Source organism: Camelus ferus, chromosome 15, assembly GCF_009834535.1.
Source record: "Camelus ferus isolate YT-003-E chromosome 15, BCGSAC_Cfer_1.0, whole genome shotgun sequence".
Taxonomy (NCBI): Eukaryota; Metazoa; Chordata; class Mammalia; order Artiodactyla; family Camelidae; genus Camelus; species Camelus ferus.
The window spans coordinates 31,426,864-31,447,543 of record NC_045710.1 but is presented as its reverse complement, the minus strand read 5'-3'; the positions used below and the strand labels follow the sequence as shown (position 1 = coordinate 31,447,543).

At 35.7% G+C, this 20,680-nt stretch overlaps 1 protein-coding gene across 5 annotated transcripts in view; it reads right to left on the bottom strand.

Moving 5' to 3' along the window:
* The window catches only part of PPM1B (protein phosphatase, Mg2+/Mn2+ dependent 1B), a 78,770-nt gene extending 58,311 nt beyond the window's left edge, over positions 1-20,459 (bottom strand). For 4 of the 5 annotated variants that reach the window (XM_032497424.1, XM_032497425.1, XM_032497423.1 and 1 more), the window contains exon 1: positions 20,013-20,143. The gene's annotated coding sequence lies outside the window, so the exon portion shown is untranslated. Of the gene's footprint in view, positions 1-20,012 lie in introns of all 5 variants that reach the window. The other variant, XM_032497427.1, reaches the window with a different exon arrangement.
* Between the last annotated feature and the right edge of the window lie 221 nt (positions 20,460-20,680).

Here is a 20,680-nt window from a genome sequence, read left to right as displayed (position 1 = left end):
GTAATTTTTTAATAAAAGGTTACAAAATTAAGTTGGAAAAAGAACCCAAAAGGATTCTCTGCAACTCCCCCAGACCAAAAAAACCACCACCACCACCACCAACAACAAAGACTTAAAATTGGAGAGATAAAACTAAGACAATTTTTGGATCAGTCCAACTAACAGATATTCAAGAAAGAACAAGAAAAACAAAGAGAATACATTTATCAAAGAAATGATTCAGGAAAGTTTCCCAGCACTAAAAAACATAAATGTCAAGATTGAAAGTGCCTAGCAAAACTGATGAAAGTACAACCACCACAACAAAAAAAAGGTAACTGAAATTTCAAAACATTGGTAAGATAAAAACCCTGAAAATTCCCAGAGGGAAACAAACAGTTCCCACACAGAGAAACAGGAACCAGACGGCATCAGAAATCTCAGAGTAATACCTGGTAAAGTAAAGCTGCACATAACTTCCTGTGAAATTGCTGGGTTATGCAGTATTCATCCTAGAGAAATTCTCATCTATACACAAGAGGAAGCACACCATGATGCTGACACAATGTAACATCCTACGTAAGTTAAAAGTATGGGTTACATCCACATGCATCATCATGAATAAATCTCAAAAACAAAGCTGGCTGGAAAAAGATACAGACAGTGCAACTATGTAAAATTTTAAAAACTCACAAAACAATAAACAGATTAGATGTGAATATACAGCAAAGGTATTAAGAACATGCTTGAGTGGTATGAAAACAAACTACTATCAACACCAACTTCCAGGGAAGAGACAGAGTGGTAATATTCAGATAAAGCCGTTAACATTTTCTTTCTTTTTGAGAGCAGTTTGAAGCAAACAGCAAAATTTAAGGTCCATTAAATCTTGATGATATCACACATGAATCCTCATGTCAAGAATCAGCTTAAGTTTTCCTGCTGCAAGAAAATTTTCATTTTCCTCAAAAAGTTACATACAGTGATACAAAAAATCATGTCTCAGAAGTATTTTATTTCAACACAGTAATTCTGCACCAATGTCTCTTATTATTAAATGATCATCAATACCCATTTCCTTGACAAACGTTACAGTAAAATTTAGACAACCCAAAAATATGAGTACTTGCTCTGTTCAATTTATGGAGTGTGAAAATGCTATGTAAACACATATGTAGAACAAAAACTGTTTAGCCAAAATAAATGTCACTTCTGTTCTAACAGACGCCTGGTCTAACACTTACAAATAAAAGATCAACTCATTTACCTTAATCGGCCTACTAAATTTTCAGCGTTCTTTACAATTATTTTCAAAAGAAAAGAAAAGGAAAAATCTTAAAAAAAAAATGGGACAAGTAAATGGGAGAAAAGCTTCAAAAATGCTACAAGAAAGAAGACATGAGACAAAGTTTCAATATTTTCTCAAAATCCAATATATTTAAATTTCTCTATACTATTATCAAATGCATGGTATGTGATACCCAAAAATACCCTATGGTAGCTTAATCTTTAGTGAAATTTTTATAACAAAAATAATCATTCATTATTGATATATTAACCCATGTGATAAAGGATTTTCTAGTTCAAGACATGGACTACAGCCCTTATTTCTAATTCCTCCCAATATACCATTAAAATGTTAGTAAAGGAATTTTTTTAAGTATGAAACAAACAATGACACGGGGTAAAGACAGAAGTGAGGGGCCCCATTAATAGGTAGAGATATTAAAAATCTTTGAAAGTTGTAAAGCAGATGGAAACACAGTGATTAACAAAACAGAATGGAATGATCAGCAGTTTCTAATGTGCAAGTCGCAAATGAGAAGTGGGGAGAGACTCCTAGACAGAACTGAGACACAGCATGTGCATGGACAAAGTAAAACAGGAGACTGCACATCAGCAAAAAGAGGGAGCTAGTGAAATTCAGAGAACCATCAACCTCACCCTCTCCTCATACCTAGTCCATTACCAGAAAAGCTTGTCAGACTTTTATCCCAAACAAAAATCAGAAGTATTATTTTCTCAAGAAATCTAAGATGAATTTTCTACTCATACTTAAAGAGTAAGAATGAACAGACAGCCAAGGATAATCAAACATATAAGGAAACCCAGCAGCATGAAGGCAGCAAATACCATGATAAACAGAGGGGAGGAGACAAAGACACCACTGAAATGGAATTTCAACAACAAAAGAGAAATTTTTTTAAAAATCAGATATCAGAATGCTTAGAAATTCAAAAAGATACTGGTTCTTGCTTCCATAAAACAAGAACAGGATGAAAATGGAACACAGGATTAGAAATAGCTGTTCACACTTAAATATATGACTGCCCCACCACTCTCCTACCTTCATTCCACCCCCAAAACCTCACTGGATAGTTTTTGGGAGTTCAAATAAGTCAAAGCAACCTCTCAGATTGTATAACAAACATTAAAAAAAAAAAAAAAAAAAGTGAGCATCATAGAGTATCAATCTAGAAAGTGCAACAGACCAAATAAGTATTCCAAAAGAGAGTAAGAGGATTAATTATCAAAGGAACAATACTAAAAACAAAACAAACAAACAATTTCTCAGAGCTGAGGGAAGATACAAATACTCAAAGCTTATTGCTTGAGGGAGAAGTGAACTAGAGGAGAGCCCCATGTTTAAACAGATCATTGTGAACTTTCAGATGTCCAAAAATTAAGAAAATCTCTTTAAAGTTTTCAGGACAATATGATGGTTCTCAGAAAACTAAAACAGAACCACCATATGATCCAGCAACCCCACTTCTGGGTACATATCTGAAAGCACTGAAAGCAGAGTCTTAAAGAGATATAGCACACCCATGTTCTGGCAGCATTATTCAAAAGAGCCCAGAGAAGGAAGTATCCGAAGTGTCCAATAACAGATGAAAGGATGAACACGATGTGGTATATACATACAATGAATAATCATCAGCCTTAAAAGGGAAATTCTATCACATGTTACAACATGGATGAACCTTGAGAACATTATGTTTAGTGAAATAAGCCAGTCACAAAAAGACAAACATATAATGTATGGTTCCACTTATGTGAGGTATCTAAACTAGCCAAATTCATAGAATGAGAAAGTAGAATGGCAGTTACCAAGGGCTGAGGGGAGGGGATAAAGGGGAGTTCTTTAAGGGGAAGACAGTTTTAGTTTTGCAAGATGAAAAAATTCTGGAGAACTGTTGCACAACAACATGAATATACTTGACACTATTGTATATTTAAAAGTGGTTAAGATGGTCAATTTTATGTGTTTTTTAACTACAATTAAAAAATTCTTCTAAGCTTTTGAGGTTAAGAATGGAGCTGGAAAGTCATCTACATAAAAACAAAAATCCAAATGGCATGGAACTTAGCAAAGCTAGGTAACAGAAAATTCTTTTGATGTTCCACAGCACAAAATCAAATAATAATGTCTATCTAAAACAAAAATCATTAAATTGTTGTATAAACATTTTAGTTAAAGATAATGGAAGTAATTATCAGAAAAGCCCACAGATATTATCAAAAAGTATTGTTTCTGGAGAGCAATATTTATTTTCCTTGTTGTAAGTCTTCTATACAATTTGGTTTTTTATTTTAAACTGTGCACATATTACTTTGTTTTTTAAACTGTTAAATATAAAAGAATCTATTGAGCTGATAGACTACTTAATAGATTAACAAAATAAAGTTAAATGAACCTATTTTCTTACTGCTTTCCATTATAAAACATGAAGCATGTTTTTCTGAATTAAAAAAGATTGTAAAGGTAGTATAATGGCATTTAGAAATGAAGAAATCTAAGGCAAAACAAATTTAATGGAAACATACTTGCTGATATAACAGTAGTATTATAGCATTCATAACAGTAATACTGGTATATTATGTTCAAATTAGCCAGTATACTAAAAATTTATAATTCAATAGCAGGACAAAAAAAGCAGAAACAGTATACAACTTGAGTCATTTCATGCTGTAGATTGTAGTTCCAGACTGCTGGCTAAGCACCCTAAACTTTTAAATACTACTTTGAGGTTGAGAATCGCTGACCTTTCTGATTCAGATGATTCCAGTTTCATCAAGTCTGAAAAATTCTCAGCTATTACTTCTTTAAAAAAAAAAATTTGAAGTATAGTTGATTTACAATGTTGCATTAGTTTCTGGTGTATAGATTCAGTTATACATACATATATATTCTTTTTCATATTCTTTATCAATATGGGTTATTACAAGATATTGAATAAGCTATTACTTCTCAATGTAATTTATTTCCTCCATGCATTCTATTTTACTTGAAGTTAAAAGCAAGGACTCTAGAGGTAAGCTGCCTGGATCTGCATTTATCTCCTACACGCTTAGGTGACCTTGGCCAAGTTACTTAACCTTTCCTGTGTCTCAGTTTCTATAAAATGTAAGGAACTAATACCTACCCTCAAAGAGTTGTGAAAATTTTAAAAGCTAATGCACATAAAAAGCATTGAACAGTGCCTCTTTCCATATTCAAATTTTAACTGAGGCCACATAGTCTCCTAAGGGTTATTAAGAAATGTTTGTCTGATGTAGCCAAGTACTCTTCACTAATAGCCTGTTGCTAGATTGAGAGATTTTATTAGTATAATATGTCACTAAAATTAATGATAGTAGTAACAAAATCCATAATCAGTTCATGCTTGAAATGATGCTTGAAAAGTCACACAGTACTAATACCAAACCAGAGTCTTAAAGAGCATATTTTTCACAAATATCTACCTCACATCTTAAAACACTAGTCTCTCCTTGAATGAGAATCAAAGGAAGAATACTTGTCCCCTTCACTGAACACATCATTTGGCTCTCATCCCTCCAATTCTTAATGCTTTAAAAATAAAATCAAAAGTTCTCTCTGAATTCCAAATCAACTTTGGTGAATTGTAATACGAGTAGCAGTTGATTAAGATTTCTGAAATAATAATAGACACGGAAAGTTAAAAAGGGTTTAAATATAGTTAACTGTTACTTTTAGCCATTTTTAATAGTTGAATAACTAGGCACTGACCACACCCAGCTCCAGCAATAAAGAGATGTTACTGATGGGAACATGCTGGACAGTTTTTAAAAATTTCCCCAAATTTAGAAACTATAGCTCTAGACTAGATTATGAGAACAATTCAGTAAATCACACAAGTTTTGTGAAATTTATTTTTATGATAAGTGAGGTTCACCAGATATGAGAATAACTCATATTTTCTTGTTCTAACTCAAAAGCATACCTAGAAATTCCAAATTTGGGGCAACACTGCCACTCTTAATGCCTCAGTCTTTCAAAAAGAAAAAAGTAGATCACAAAATGGAAATAATTTTGTTGACAGTGGCTTTTTGCTTCAGCTGAAATTTGATGAGAAAACAAAAACCTATCACTGTTTGGATATGTATAGTGTGTTCTAAAAATTAGACTACATGCATATCTGAACAGTGAGGAATATGCACTAAGGCTATATTAGATTGTCATCAAACATTTACAGCAATGCTCTATGCCAGAAAACAGTATTTTAAGATATACAAGGAAAGAAAATGTCTCTCATAGATTTTTTTCATCCAGCAAAACTGACTTTCGAGTATAAACAAACTCTTGCAAACATGCAAAAACTCAGGGAATATTGTTCCTATGAGGCTTTCTGGAAGAATCTTGAGTTGATGAGGAAGAGAAAGAGGAGACAGAGTCTTTCTCCTAAAGGCATGGAGCCAGTCTGCTGGATGAAAGACCTTAGAAATGACAGGAACTTCATTCCCAATGGCCATCGTAAACATTAACTCAGACTCATGAAGTATTGCTTGCCATCATGGGCTGCCAAAAGCTAGAAATGACAGATTCTTTGGTATCAAAGATCCACCTATTATGGGTCACAGAACCTGCAGAAATCCCATGTCATGCCTTCTCTTTTAAACCACCACTTTCCAGCTCAGGACTTCTGTTTTTTTTTTTTTTATATATATTAAAAAAAAGGTATGGGCTTTAGCACAAAATACTTGAATTCAAATGTCAGTTCAACCACTTACTGTATGACTTTGATCTAACTATTTAATTTCCTCAAAACCATGATGTATTCATCGAAGAGACAGGAGTAATAAAAGCACCTATATCACAGAGCTGTTGTATAACAGAAAGAAATAGTGCAGGTTAACTGTCTAGGTCAGTTCCCGGCATAAAGTGCTTTAAAAGTATTAGTTATTATTACTGTTGTAATTTACAAGTCATACCTCAAACTATCATAACCAACCTAATATATAAATAAAATCAGATGTATTGAAATAGCCAAAAAAAAAAAGTATAGCTTCTGTTCCAGATTTCCAGCTCAACTATTCATATATAAATTGACAAATGAGAAAATATCTGATGTTTAAGAGAATGATTATCCCATAGATAATATACTGAACTCTCAGGTTTTCCAGCTAGGCTAAATTATACTATTCAAATATTCTTAAAAGCTTTTTTCATTTCTGAAACCCTTTCAATGACTTCTGAAACCAGCAAACCAGGAAAAAAAAAAAAGATACTATCAGATCATTTTAGCTGATTTTCTCTCTACACACACACACACACACACACACTTCAAATGTAGTAAAAATCACTGCATTTATATGAATTACCTTCTTATAAGGATAACTCGCTGTCAAGACACATGAAGAGGTTTCACCAGTGCTAGATGGTTTTACTGTCAAAAAAAAAGGTCAACTCACTATGAAAATGTCAGATAGAGTCCAATCCATAATCCATTCAGCTATCCAACTTGTCCTTATTGCTGAAGACCCCTGGCTGCTATCGTTTTATTTGTAATAAAATGTACCCACTTTATGTATACAGTTTGATGAGCTGTGACAAATGTATACACTTGTGTAACCACCACCACAATAAAGATACAGAGCATTTCTATCACTCCAAAAAGTTCCTCCCTGCCAACTTTGACATTAACTTCCCCGTCACCTCCAGACCTAGGCAAACACTGATGTGCTGTCAGCAGAGTACTTTTGCCTTTTCTAGAATTCCATGTACATAGAATTATAGAGTATGTACTCCTCTCTGGTTAGCGTCTTTCACTTAGCATGTTTCAGAGATTCATCCACATTGGGTTTATCACCAGTTTGTTCTTTTTTATTATTTCCATGGCTCTTTAAAAAATGTTTAGGCTCTAACAGATTTGGAAGAAGGCTGAGCAAAGTTCATAAAAAGCAGTTATTCTGTGTAAAGAACACATCACCAGCTACCTGCACATGTCCATTAAAAGCTTAATATTCTAAGGTAAAAGCATTTTCCCCCCTTGACTCCAACACTGCATTTTTTCAGCTCATGCTGCTGAAATCAGGAGTTCATGTCCTACCTGTATTTGACTGCCTGGATGATGAACTAAGGACTAAAGGCACCCTGGACTCTGTAATAACTTTATGCCTGTTCATTTACTACAAGACTGATTTCAAACATACTGACAAAAATCAGCTTTTTAACTTCAGCAAAGCAGCCCAGGAATAATAACTGCTCTTCCTAGCAATCCCAATAGTTTTTCTATTAGCAATGACAATAAAGTAAGTTCAGGGCTACATGATTTTATTTGCAGATGTTCTCTCCTCCATCGTAAATAAATGGCTCCAGATTATAAAAAGCAAATGAAGAAAAAAATCAGACAAAAAACCTGGTTTGTAGGTTTGACTATTTAATCACGTATGTCCTCCGTTTGTAAGTAGTTAGTGCAGTGGCAGACTCTGCAGTACAGTCACAGTCCTCATACCCTCCAAAGTGAATTTACTTTACCCTGGCACATGGTTGTAGTAGGACCAACATATCTAGAATGTTTCAAATAGAGAATGTTTCTCAAGATATGATTTATAACGGCATCAGTACAAAAATCACCGATATTCCTGGCAAAACAACTCAAAACACCGACGTTCTGCTTGGCAGAGTTAGCTCCTGCTTAAAAGAATTAGCTCAAACAATCTGGTCCTAAAAAGGAGGCTTCTCAAGAAGCCCTTGTGGTACTTTGTGGCACCTCATGCTATTGATAACTCCTCCCTTTCTGAAACTTTACACTTCTGCTGACTTTCAAAATGCTTGAAATCAAAACACTCACAATCACTCACATTCATTCTTTCTCCTTCAGCCTCCTAAATTTGAGAAAGTGGACCCCCCCCAAAACAGTAAGTAGCCTCCAACTCAAATCACAGTATCTACCCTGTGATCCAATATCACTGCTTCAGCATCACTTGCATATTGACTTCTCAGATAAATTTTAGTCTAGATTTTAATCATTAAGCTTGGCTGTTTACATATCTCTTCAAACATAACATAATCAAAATCTTCATCTCTGCCCCCAAACCACTTTTATATCCCAATCTAACTACTTATTAACCTACCTATTCATAATCCCTCTTTTAGTGACTTGGGCCTCAACTGTAAATCTTTTATATAAATCCAACCACCACACATCAAGTCACCATGTTCCATCAAATCTTCCTTTTAATAAGTGTCTCACTTATCCTCCATCATAATCTTGAGTAGCATCACATATTGTCTGGATTATCTAACTGCCTCCTAATTGGTCTGCCTGACTTCAACCTCCCCTTACTACGATCTACTCTGCAGATTACCACCAACTGGATTTCCCTATAATATACTTCAACTGTCCCAAGAAGATAAAAGTTGTTTCCCACTCCTCAATGGGAATTAAGCACAAAATATCCAGTCTGGAACCTTCTTCTCTAACCTGCCCTGCCTAGGACTTACACAAGCCAAATATATCATGCCCATTCCAACCTCACAGTCAATTTGTCCTACCTTCTCTAATTGAGATAACCACATCATTCAAGGGGCCTAAGAAATAACACCTCCTTGATGCCATCCCCCAACCCTTCATCCCACCCGCTCACCACTCCTCTACGATCATATTCCTTTTAAGATTTTTGCCTTCCTTATCCCTTCATACCCTAACTTGTGACCTTGGCGCCTAGCAAGTACTGAATAAAATAACACATTACATTAAAGAGATTTCCTCAAGAAAATGTATCTTAGTCAGCCATTCCAACATTTACAAAAATATTATATTGGAAGACTGATTAAACTCTATCATCTACTGTTAACATTTATTAAGCACAAGCAGCTCTTGATTTCCAGCATTTTACATGTGGTGTTTCACACTGAAAGAACCTAGCCAATTACACCCACTTAACTGCAGACAGCGGGCACATTAATGAATTTATCACTTGGTCTGCTTCCAGATGCTCAGCGTAAAGCACACCCAACTCCCCACCTCAGTCTAGCTCCATAGCCCTTTTTCAGAACATCTTTGGCTCTAGGCCAGAATCCATTCAGCCTAGCTCTTCCTAGGGGTCACTGGGGTTAGACTTAAGGAAAGAAGCAGCAAGACAAAGCTGAGGGAAGTATGTATGGAGAAAAGGAAATATATACACAGGACTGTTTACCTGAAGTATAAAGCAATCACCCTACCCTTCCTCTCTCCCCCAATAACCATTCAAGTACTACTTTTTTTAGCATTCACTTCAATCCAAATATTTTTGTAGTTATTTTAAAACTGCCTTTAAGTTAAAATGTTTAATGTGTCATTTTATAGACACATCATCTAATTAATCCCTAAAAACTCTTAAACACAATTAACAAAAACACCAGCATTCTAACGGCAAAGTAAATCTGTATTTATGTGTAAGATTTTGTCATGAAGAAAAACACAAATAGGAAAATAGGAAATAGGGCAATTGATAATAGCAAATACACAAAAGGAGAAATTCAAATAGCCAATAAACATACGAGAACGTTCATCCTCACTAGTAATAGGTAAATGCAAAATTAAAGTTACGATGAAACATCATTTTTCTCTCAGATTTAAGGGGAAAAAAGATCCTTAATACCAAATGAAGGCAAAGATATGGAGCTGTGCTGTCTGATACAGCAACTACTAGCCACTTCTGACTAGTAAAAATTTGAAATGTGGCTAATCTAAACTGAAATTTGCTACTAAATATAAAATATAGACCATATTTTGAAGATTTAATAGAAAAAAGAGAATACAAAAATAACTCATCAATTTGTACTCTTTACATACTAAAATGGTATTTTTGATATACTAGATAAAATAAAATATATCATTAAAATTAACTTCACCTTTTTTGTCAATGTAGCTACTAGAAAATTTTAAGTTACATGTCTGGCCAACATTATATTTATATAGGATAGCACTGATATTGATATAGGGCAATAGAAACTTTTATATACCACTGGTGAGAATATAAATTGGTAGTCACTTTGGAGACTGCAAAGATCTAGGTAGGTTGTAACATAAAAATAACCTACAATTCAGCAATTCTCCTAACTTTGTCCTCTAGAGAAAAATCTCACACATATACACAAAAAGAGGTGTCAGTTATGTTTCAGCACGATTGTTTACTTACACAAAAACAACCCAAATGTCTATCCAAAGAGACTCGACAAAATGTGTTACAATCACACAATGGGATACTATACAATACTATTTTTTAAAAAAAGGAACATAGCAACGGGAAAGAACTTTGCAGAAGTGTTAAGCGAAAGAAGCTAATTGTATAAAAGGACATTCTATATATAATCACACACAAAAACTATAAAATCTCTTAAAACAGTACTAGATGCTATTTACACAGAAATACTTACATGGAGATGATGTATGTGAGGGCAGGCACAAAATTCAAGAGGGGAAAGAAAGGAGAATCCAGGAATATCACAGAAGGGCTTCAACTATACTGGTAACGTTCTACATCCTAACTAAGCTGGGTAGTGGGTACATTGATGTTCACTATTCGTTATAACTTTTTATGTCTGAAATATTTCTGTTTTTAACATATGATTCTGTATACCATGTATAGCACTAAAACTGGGTATATTTTATCGTTTTGGGGACATAAGCAAAAACATCACAATTTTAACCATGTCCAAAAAGCAGTTATATTTTGCATAATACCAGGGTGCAGGAAAGGGAACATATATACACCAATTTTATACCACTACTATCAATATAATGAGAAAAAGGAAGTAATACAAATCAGGGGTTAGCAACCTTTTTCTTTTAAGAACCAAACAGTAAATACTGGGGGCTCTTCAGGGCCATATGTCTTCTGTCACAACTACTCAACCCTGCCATAGCAGTGGGAAGGCAGCCACAGACATTATGTAAACAAATGAGCATGGCTGTGTTCCAATAAAACTTTATTTACAAAAACAGGCAGCAGACCAAATTTGGCCAAGGAACTATGTTTTGGTAACCCCTGTCTGAATCCATTTTTAAAAAAGAAAACAGTAATTCCATTAAGTGAAAGTTTGAAAGAGAAGTGGATTTCTACAGTAACAAAATATGCCATGAATTACCTGGTAACCACAAAAGAGAAAATGTTTTTTGTGCACAGAGACATGTAGCAATCACCACCTTAACCCAGTGATCAAACTTAACACCACTAATAGTGTGACGACAATCAATCACTTTGTATCTCCTGATATGATGTAATACGAAGCAGCATCACCTATGAAGTATCGTGGCCAAAATGTTTAACCTGAATTTAACGCAGTCTTTGGCTCTAACTTAACAGCTTACAGAAGAAAAAGAAATAAATTTTAAACAAGACCGCAAAGAAACAATCAAATTCTGAATATAGGACAGTTTACAAGATAACTAGTCTCTTCAGAAAGAGTCAATTTTTTAAAAGTTGTGTTTAAAAGAGAGTTGAGACATAACAGCAAATGCAATGCAATGTAAATCCTTCACTGGACCTTGGTATGGAGGGAGAAAAGCTATATAAGACATTCTTAACCCAACTGTTGAAACTGCATATGGACTGGGGATTACATGACTTCTGGGGATTAGGTAATTGTGTTACCTATGATAATAACATTGTAAGTATAGAGGAAAATGTCACTTTTTTTAAGATTCAGGCATAAGTATTCATACATTTGGGAATGAAGTGACATGATGTCTATAATTTATTTTTAAATGGTTCACCAAGATTATATGGATGAAGCAAATACGGCAAAAATATAAAATACTATTGAATCTAGGTGGTGGTATATAGAAACTCAGTGTACTGTTCAATAAAGGATTTAAAATTTCATAATAAAAAGGCCAAAATGCAAAAAAAAAATTTATTTTATCCATCACTCTCCTCCCCAAATATTAAATTAGTCCTAGTTTCCCCCAAAGTTCTCAAGTCACCTATCAAAACTAACCCAAAAGAAACTTTCTGAAGTTCACAACCCTGCTGTTTTTCCTTTTAAGCATCTGATTTCTAAAAGTGAGAACAAAGCAAATCACAAGGTAATCTAGTTAAACTGCCATTTGATTTATACATATTTTAGAAAGATTCTTAATATATAAAATATAATCACTTTAAGCATTTTTACTTTTTACCTTGTATAATTAATGATCCATACACGTTTACTCCCTCTCTCATCCCACACATGGCAGATTCAGTAATCTTTGTTACCTAAAGCCGCTAACACTAGCAGACAATATTTATTTACTAAATAAAAATTAAACAGTAGGAATCCTGTGTTCATACCTTTAACAAGTTAAGCATCAAATCTTTGAGAAGAAATGCAAACCTATCTCCCCTCTTTGCCCTATTATCCTCCCATAAAAGATACTGATTTTATGGGAAACTTTATTCAGTAAATGCAGAATACAATATAGATACATGGATAAATCTGCATACAAAACAGCTGTTGTCCTTACGTAGTTTACACTTTAAATAACAATCTTAAAACAGAACTCAATTTAAGAGTCAAAGGACCTCAAGCTATCTTATGGTCCAGCCCGCTTCCTTAACTCAGGTAAAAATATTACATTACAGATTAAGGCTACTAAATCCTAAAAAGAATATGATAAATCACAAAGTCACAGAATCATTAAAAGGTTCAGTGGGAACCTCAGTCTTCTAGCCTCCTAGTTTAGCTATATACAACTTACCACGTCACTTAGTAGTAGCAGTGACAGCAATTACAGCAGTAAGAGAAAGCACTCAACCGTCTGTTAATGATTATAACATTCCACAGCTCTATGGTAATGAGTTTATACGGAATATCCCAACCCAACAATTTTATGAAACATCTTCACTTTACAAATGAGAAAATTGAGACTTACAAATATTAAGAAAATTGCTTTAAGTTATCCATCTATAGAGTGGTGGAACAGGTATTCAAATCCAAGCAGTTTGACTTTAGAGTCAATGCTCCTAATCACCTTCCTCCTGTAACTTTCTCCAGAAACATAATCTGCTCCAAACAGAGGTTCTGCACACTTATATACTTAAAAAGTATGCAAATAAACAGTGCTAAGCATCCTACAGCGTTACCTAAAATGCACAGAGTAGCAAAATTCAGAAATATATATATAAATCTGTTGAAAAGATGCTGATGTACATTTTTGAAACAGTAATTCTCACCTAAGCCTGTGGATATAGAACAGTTTTCCTTCATACAACAGTAAGAAGGATTTTATCATTTTCAAAGGCATTACTCTCAAGTAATAGAGTTAAGGCCTTAAAAACACTCTTTTTATCACCAACTGGCCAACCCCTCTGACCATCTTTCATGTACACTCCTGAAGCTATTGGTACCTAGCATCTCAAACTTGGTTAGCCAAAACATCAGACAACCAATTAACCATCACACTTATTTTTACCTTGTTAGGTTGTTTTCAGTCCTCTGAAAAACACAAGATCAATGTTATTCCAGCCAGCTGTCTGTAATTAACTATACATCTCTACTCCTTGATACTCAAAATATACCTTACACTTGACTAGTTAAGGAATCAAGTAAGGTTGTTTTTGTTTTGTCTTTTAGTCTAAAATAAAGGCACTCAAAGATGTCCAAATGTTGAACAGCTTAGTGAACCTGGTCTGAGTTACAGTACTAAATTTAATATATTAAAAAATTCAAGTTCTTTTGCACATCAGCATTTTGATAAAAGGGATAAATACAGTTACAAAAATGTATTAAAAGCAAAACTAGTCATTGGAAGGCTTATTCGGGTGCTATAAAGGAGGTCTCTTAGGTCATGAATGGAACCAGTGTTCATTTTTATATTGGGGCACTGAAATAAACACAAGTTGATTTGCTTTAAAATTAAAAAAAAAAAAACTCAATTCACCATAGAAAGCAAAATCACATGAGACTTGGAATCAATGACTCACGAATGAAAGCAAAAGAGACAATTATGCATTAAAATAAAAACAAAGATCAAAGATCTCTCGTGCTTATCTTAAGTGTGCAATGTTTATGTAAACTCAAGAAGAGACATCTTTACCAAACTGGACCATCATTAGTAAAGCTACAGAACAGAAAGTAGAAAACTAAGCACCCACTTCATCTCTAAGTGCAATATCCTCATGCAGATTTACAATGCAGGAAAAAAGGCACAACTTCAAGTAATACACCACAGCTATGGAATCAATAGGGTAGTGACGATGTACAGACCAATCTGCCCACAATGAACTAAGAGATGGATTGGCTCCATCAGCTATGTCCCCCTTGATTCCATAGCTGTGTCTTCAACAGAACTGTCAAATTAGCAGATTAGCAGTCACAAATCAGTGACACTATTTCCAGACATTGTATCTTTCAGCTATATTCACCAAAGAACAGAAACAACAGGATCATTTCCAAACACAAATGACAATATATATTTCATAGGAACATTAAACCAGACTTGTCAAAAGTCCTGTTTACCCTCTTACCAGTATCCCATCTTTTCTCCCATTCTCCTGTCCAGGAACTCATCTACCCAAGGCTGGACAGTAAATGGTGTTTCCCCCAGCTTCCCTCATGCCTAATGTAACTCTTTTTCATCTTCTGTTCACATTTTAATCTTAGGTACAACAGTATTTCTCCCTTCCTACTTCCTCTTTTCATATTCCAGTTTTTGTCCAGTTACAGAAAAACTCTTCTTCCCTCTCTCGTTAAAAATAATAAGTTCTAATCAGAGCTTCTAAGCAAAATGTAGAAAGCACCATACATCCCAAATTTCCCGCTGATAATTTAAGCCATCTACAAAGGGAGCACAGTTGTAATAAAAATTGAGGAAGAGTGTTTGTTACCAGAATATAAGATCAATGAGGGCAGGGATTTAGTCTGTTTTGTTGGGCCTCCAGCCTAGAATGGAGCCTTGCATATAAGCAAGCACTCAGAGAATGCAAGAATGGGGGCCGGGGAGGCCTGGGGGAGGGGGTTGGGAGTAGCCTACAGACTAAACGTTATTAAATACTATTAAGTTATACTAAAATTTTACTTTTCAGTTGGCCGGTAGCCTAGAGTGAGTACAAGTAACAGGAAGCCTCCCATATCTAAGCTTGATCTCCCATACATTCTATCACTTAAGAGTTGCCTTGAGTTTAATTATTTCTTCTTTGTAAGAGACTAAGGGCTACCTGCGTTCAGTAGATAACGCCAGTTCATTATCTAGCTTAAGCACTCATGAGTAATATGCACACTCCTAGATTCTTACTCATTAAGAACATGTTAACCACTCTCTTATCAACGTTAGGAGTGCACTTACACACAGCTACATCAAGAAAATGCAACTATTACTTAAGAATTAGCAACATTACTCTCAAGCTTTAAAAGCACTTTGAAATCCTTCAGAATTTTACAAATTTATCAAATCTGCTTCTTCTCAGGTTATGTCCTATGTAGCAAACAAAATCTATTCACTTGGGTTTTTTCTTATGTTACAAATTTATTATATCTAATGATTACATAACCACATTTAAAAAGTTTTCCATGAAGGAAAAGGCTTTTCATGTTTCTTTCATACAAATGTACCTTTCAGTCACAACCTATTTTGAAGTGGGGGGTCATCCTACACAGACAAAAAGCACAGGAGTCTTCCAATGGTTGTCTCTCCTCTCTGAATATCAGGCCATGTTTTAGTAAATCTTCTTTTGTTCAAAAGGATGCAAAAACAGTTTTCCAACTAGTGTTATGTTTCTAAACTTTAAGATCTTTAATTTTCAAGAAATAAACCAACTCAAAGCCAATAAATATAATCTTGGTATTTCAACATACTCCAAAGAAAACTTTGAATCCATTTCTAGCACTATTAAGCTATTTATTAAGTCATAAAAGCTTTAAATTGGCAAATTCTGCTTTAAATGTTGCAAACCATGTTAAATGTCTAAATATATAAAAGCAAGTTAAAATACTACAATTGACTGTTATGCTACTAGGGTCTCCAAATTCAGTAAATTATTACAAAGGGCATCATTATGTTAAAATACTGTACAAGTTAGCTACAATAAAACAGAAAGAAAAAATTTTACTTGAGAAATTCCCTGTGTAATGACTTGCCATAATTTAGAGAAAAATGCTTATGTACGTTATAAACATTAAATTGAAGGGGAGAAATAAACACTCTGGAAAAAAAACCAAAAAGTATGAACTACCATATAGTATTTGTTTCCAAAGTTGCTAGATGATACTAAAAACTAAATCTCAAAATCGTCACAAAGCCTAAGAAATGAAACTACAGTAGATAGACTACACTTCTGGAAAATTTCATAACATTATCAAGAATTTAGTGAGGACTTATTTTTATAACACTGATTCAACTACCTGATCAAATCACTCATGTTAGTCTAAATGGTGGTGGTTTGGTTTGGGGGTCAAACCTGACAGAATGTTGAAAAGTAACTCAAGTTAAATCTGCACAAGAGGGTTAAATAAATCACTTTAGAAATGTTTCATTTGAAAAAAGATTCCAAGATGGCTAATCAGAGATATCAGCATACTTAAATTAGTTTAAAAGACCAAAAGTTATTTTAAATCAATGTTTTGATATAAACAAGTGTCACCAAAAGCAAGGAAAAAACAGAAACAGATTATGAAACTCCTGTATCATTTTCACCTATACTTGTTACATCAGTTGCTAGAAGTTGATGACAAACTGTCATTTTATAAATCTTATGTCAAGAGAAAAATATAAAAATCAATATTCCCAAATCTACCTTCACTGTTTTGTTTGAGTACAAGATAGTGAGATGGGAAGTAACCCAGATTACACTTACAGAGTTTACCCAATTTCTAGGAATCTTATCTCATATCTCCAATTAATCAATTCTCCAAATCCACAATTCTGCTGATATGATATATAAGATACATTCTACAATAAAACTTTAAAGCTACTAATATACATAGCAGTATTCAGTTTCAATCCAAATTCTGAAATTAATTCACTGAGAAAAAATTAAAAGAATCAAGTACAACATGAAAAATCAATGCAAATTCATATTCCCCCAAATTCTCTTACCACTAATTATAATTTTTAAGCTATTACTTGAATAAACTTTATTAGAATTTCAGAATTAAAAAAATTTTTTTAACTTTAGAACTGATACTATTAGTTGTTTCCCAACTAACTTTTGCTTATTATCAGTGAACTATGAAAGGTCTATTTTACAAAAAAGTAAAATAACCATGTTATATTTTAATAAGTTAATTTTATTCACTTTATTAACATCTTATGGACTACTGGAGAGTTAGAATGATACTATTTTATTACTTTCTATGCTAGATAATATCAAAAAATACTTTAAAATAGTTACATATAATATACAAATATTCACATAACGTAGTTGTGTAACTAACACCAATGAATGTGAAAGGAGAAAAAATTCACTCTGGTATCATGTGCAGTAACAGAAATGTTTACCAATGTATCTACAAGGGCATGTTTGCAATCATTCCACTATTGACTCTGCCAGTTTTTAATAAAACTCCACAGTCGTTAAACAATACTATGGCAAATTCTACAAGAGATAGTCTATCAACATCACATTTTAATTCAAAGGACTCCACACAAAAAAAAAGTACAAGAGAGAGCCACTTTTCCTAACCTCCTCCAACTTGTGAATCAGGTGTTCTTAGAAGCACAGCTATTCAGACACTACACTATTCCTCCATATGAGGTACTCTTAAGGGAATTGGTAATTATACGTGAATTACTAACATAAAACGGTATTTACTGACAAAACTATCAGACAAACTGAAAAGGCTTTCACTTATTCCTAGAGTCTCTTTGGAAATCAGACACCCAGTATAAGAAAATAGGTGTTGAAAGCTGTGCTGGTCACTTCTAAGAGAATTACAACATGAACAAATCCGAAGGATCATATATAAGAAACTGGGGAAATCTTAACTAAGGGGTATGAAAGAGCAAATACAAATATTATTCCATGCTGATAATGGAACATAAGGAACCACTGCAGAAACTGTGGTAAGACTTTTTATGAGAGCAAAAATAAATGAAGAGGAGAAAACACAAACAACGATTAAAAAAAAGAGAGAGAGAAAGACACTGAGAGGCCATCGGAGGCACAGTAAAAATCAAGATTATCCTTGAAAGAAAATCTCTTGACTAACAAAATCTGTTCTAAATACCAAATAAAAGTTCTACTGAAACAGCCCAATGCCCATTCAGGGAGTCTACAAAAATATTTAAGAAATTACCATTTTAATAGCATAACTTCAAATATATTTTTTAAAAGGTTGTATATTTGGAAAAGACTTAAAATAAATAGAATAACCTGCCTCACTACTTACTTAGAAACGCTCTATTTAAAAGTAGGCCAACAGTAAGAACTTCGCTATTGCACAACAGAGAAAGTAAATGAAATAAGGCCTATTAACATTCAGTGTTGATGGCAGGTTTCTCCATCTCTTAGAACATACTGATTTACACTGTCTACCCTACCACTTTTACATCCACGGAGTAGCTCAAATAAAGTGAGTTCCTGTGTTAATCCCACAAAAAACCTTGGTAATTCCCACATCACAGGAGTTGTAAACGTTTGTTAACAGAAAAAGAATGTTTTTCCCAAAATAGCTACATAATACGAAGACTACTCAAATTCCCAAATAATCCTTTTACAAGACTCCTGCCAAATTTATTTTGATACATTAAACATGTGGAGCCTATTTTAAATGGTCTTTAACAACGACTTCATCAAGACAGCTTACTAGTTGTTCTTAATAATGTCTTTTTTCTAAAGTTTCCAAGTTGTTTTTAAGCCAACTTGAATACTGATTAATGTGAACCGCTATCAAATGTTTAAGAAGCATTTTCGCCAAACAAGACGGGCAAATGTTCTAGATCTGCTCAATCTGACATTAGAGGTCGTGAGACTTAAAAAAATGAAATAACTATTTCCAATTCTCACTGAGCCCTTCATTTTTAAAATAACTTCAGGGTTATTCTCACACTCTAATAATACAATCTGTTTTCTGGTTTTAGTTTTTTGTTTTTTAAAGACGGTAGGCTCGGTTACATTATAAAAAAAACTGACCTGCCACTTAAAGCTGGTGAGTATACTCTTAATGGGTCCCTAGTAGATTTGGGATATTGACGATAGCAATTTCATTTAAGAGCTTCACTGGTGGAGAAAAAAGAAAAAGAAAAAAAGAATGACATCCAAAAAGGACTGCTGGGGAAGGCAGGGAAGAGAAGACCGGAGTCTGCTGAGAAGAGAAAGAGAAACGATTTAAAGCCACTAAGGAGGAAGGAGATGGTGAGACGCATAGACAGAAGAGTGAGAAAGAAGATTTAACAAGGAAGTGAAGTGGAGCGCAGAGGAGGGCAGAAGCTAATGAGGAAACAAACGGGAAAAAGCAGTGTTTTCAAATAGGCATGCACCAGGAAGGGATGAGTTAAGGCCTGGTGTAGCCCCAGTGCTTTTAGGTGAAAGATGCTCGCAGAGAATAGGGACAAGCAGTTTACTTCCAGGCGTCGGAGCAAACTAAATTTCCCTGCCCTGAGCCTCTCCCAGCCTCGGCCGAGCGCGGAGGCGGCGGCTGCGGAAGGGGCCTAGCCAGGAGCCAGGCCCGGCGTTTCGCTCCTCCAGGCTCCGCAGCCGAAGGAAAGAGAAGAGGATCAGACGGGCAGAGGCCCCCGTCGCCGCACGGCGACACCCCTAAAACGGTCCGGAGCGTCGGCGGTACCCGCGAGCCGCTTCCTCCGCGGCGGAGCGCCCAGCGGCCTTACCTGGGGCGAGGGAGGGAGGCGAGGTCTAGGGCGTTCGCTTGCGCCCGCAGCAGAGTCCCCCGCTGCACTCAGCCCAGGCTTCCAACGGAGGCGCGACCCTGCCTCAGCCGCCGCTTCCCCCTCGGGGTCTCGGCCACCGCCTCCGCCGCCTTCGGGGCTGTTTACACCGTCGGGCCCCGCACGCCGCCGCCGCCGCCGCTGCCGCCTTCTCTCCACCCTAGCGCCGTTGCCGATTCTGCCGCCGCCACCTCCTCCGCCGCAGCCTCGTCTCTCTGGAGCATCTTCCAGCCACCGAACCCTGAGAAACAGAGACGCCAGCCGCGCCGGCAGGAAACTCCCCCGCAACTGTAGGGGGACGAGGCGGTCAGAGCAACCGCGGCTTTTCCGCCATTGAGCAGCAGCCGCTGGGCTCCTTCTGCAACCCCCTCCCCGCTCCCTGTCCTTCCCCGCCCCTCGGCGAGCCCCGCCCCCAGCTCCTACCCGTACTGACGCCGCGCGGCCTCTCGCTGCTCGCGGTTTGCTGGCCGGCCCGTCAATCATGGCCCTCCCTCCCACTCCGGCGGCCCCTGTACCTCCATACCTAGTTTTCTCCGCCCACAATGCCCCGCCTCTGGGTTCCTAATTTCCCATTGGACGTCAGTCACCACCTTCAATTGGCAAGGTCAACT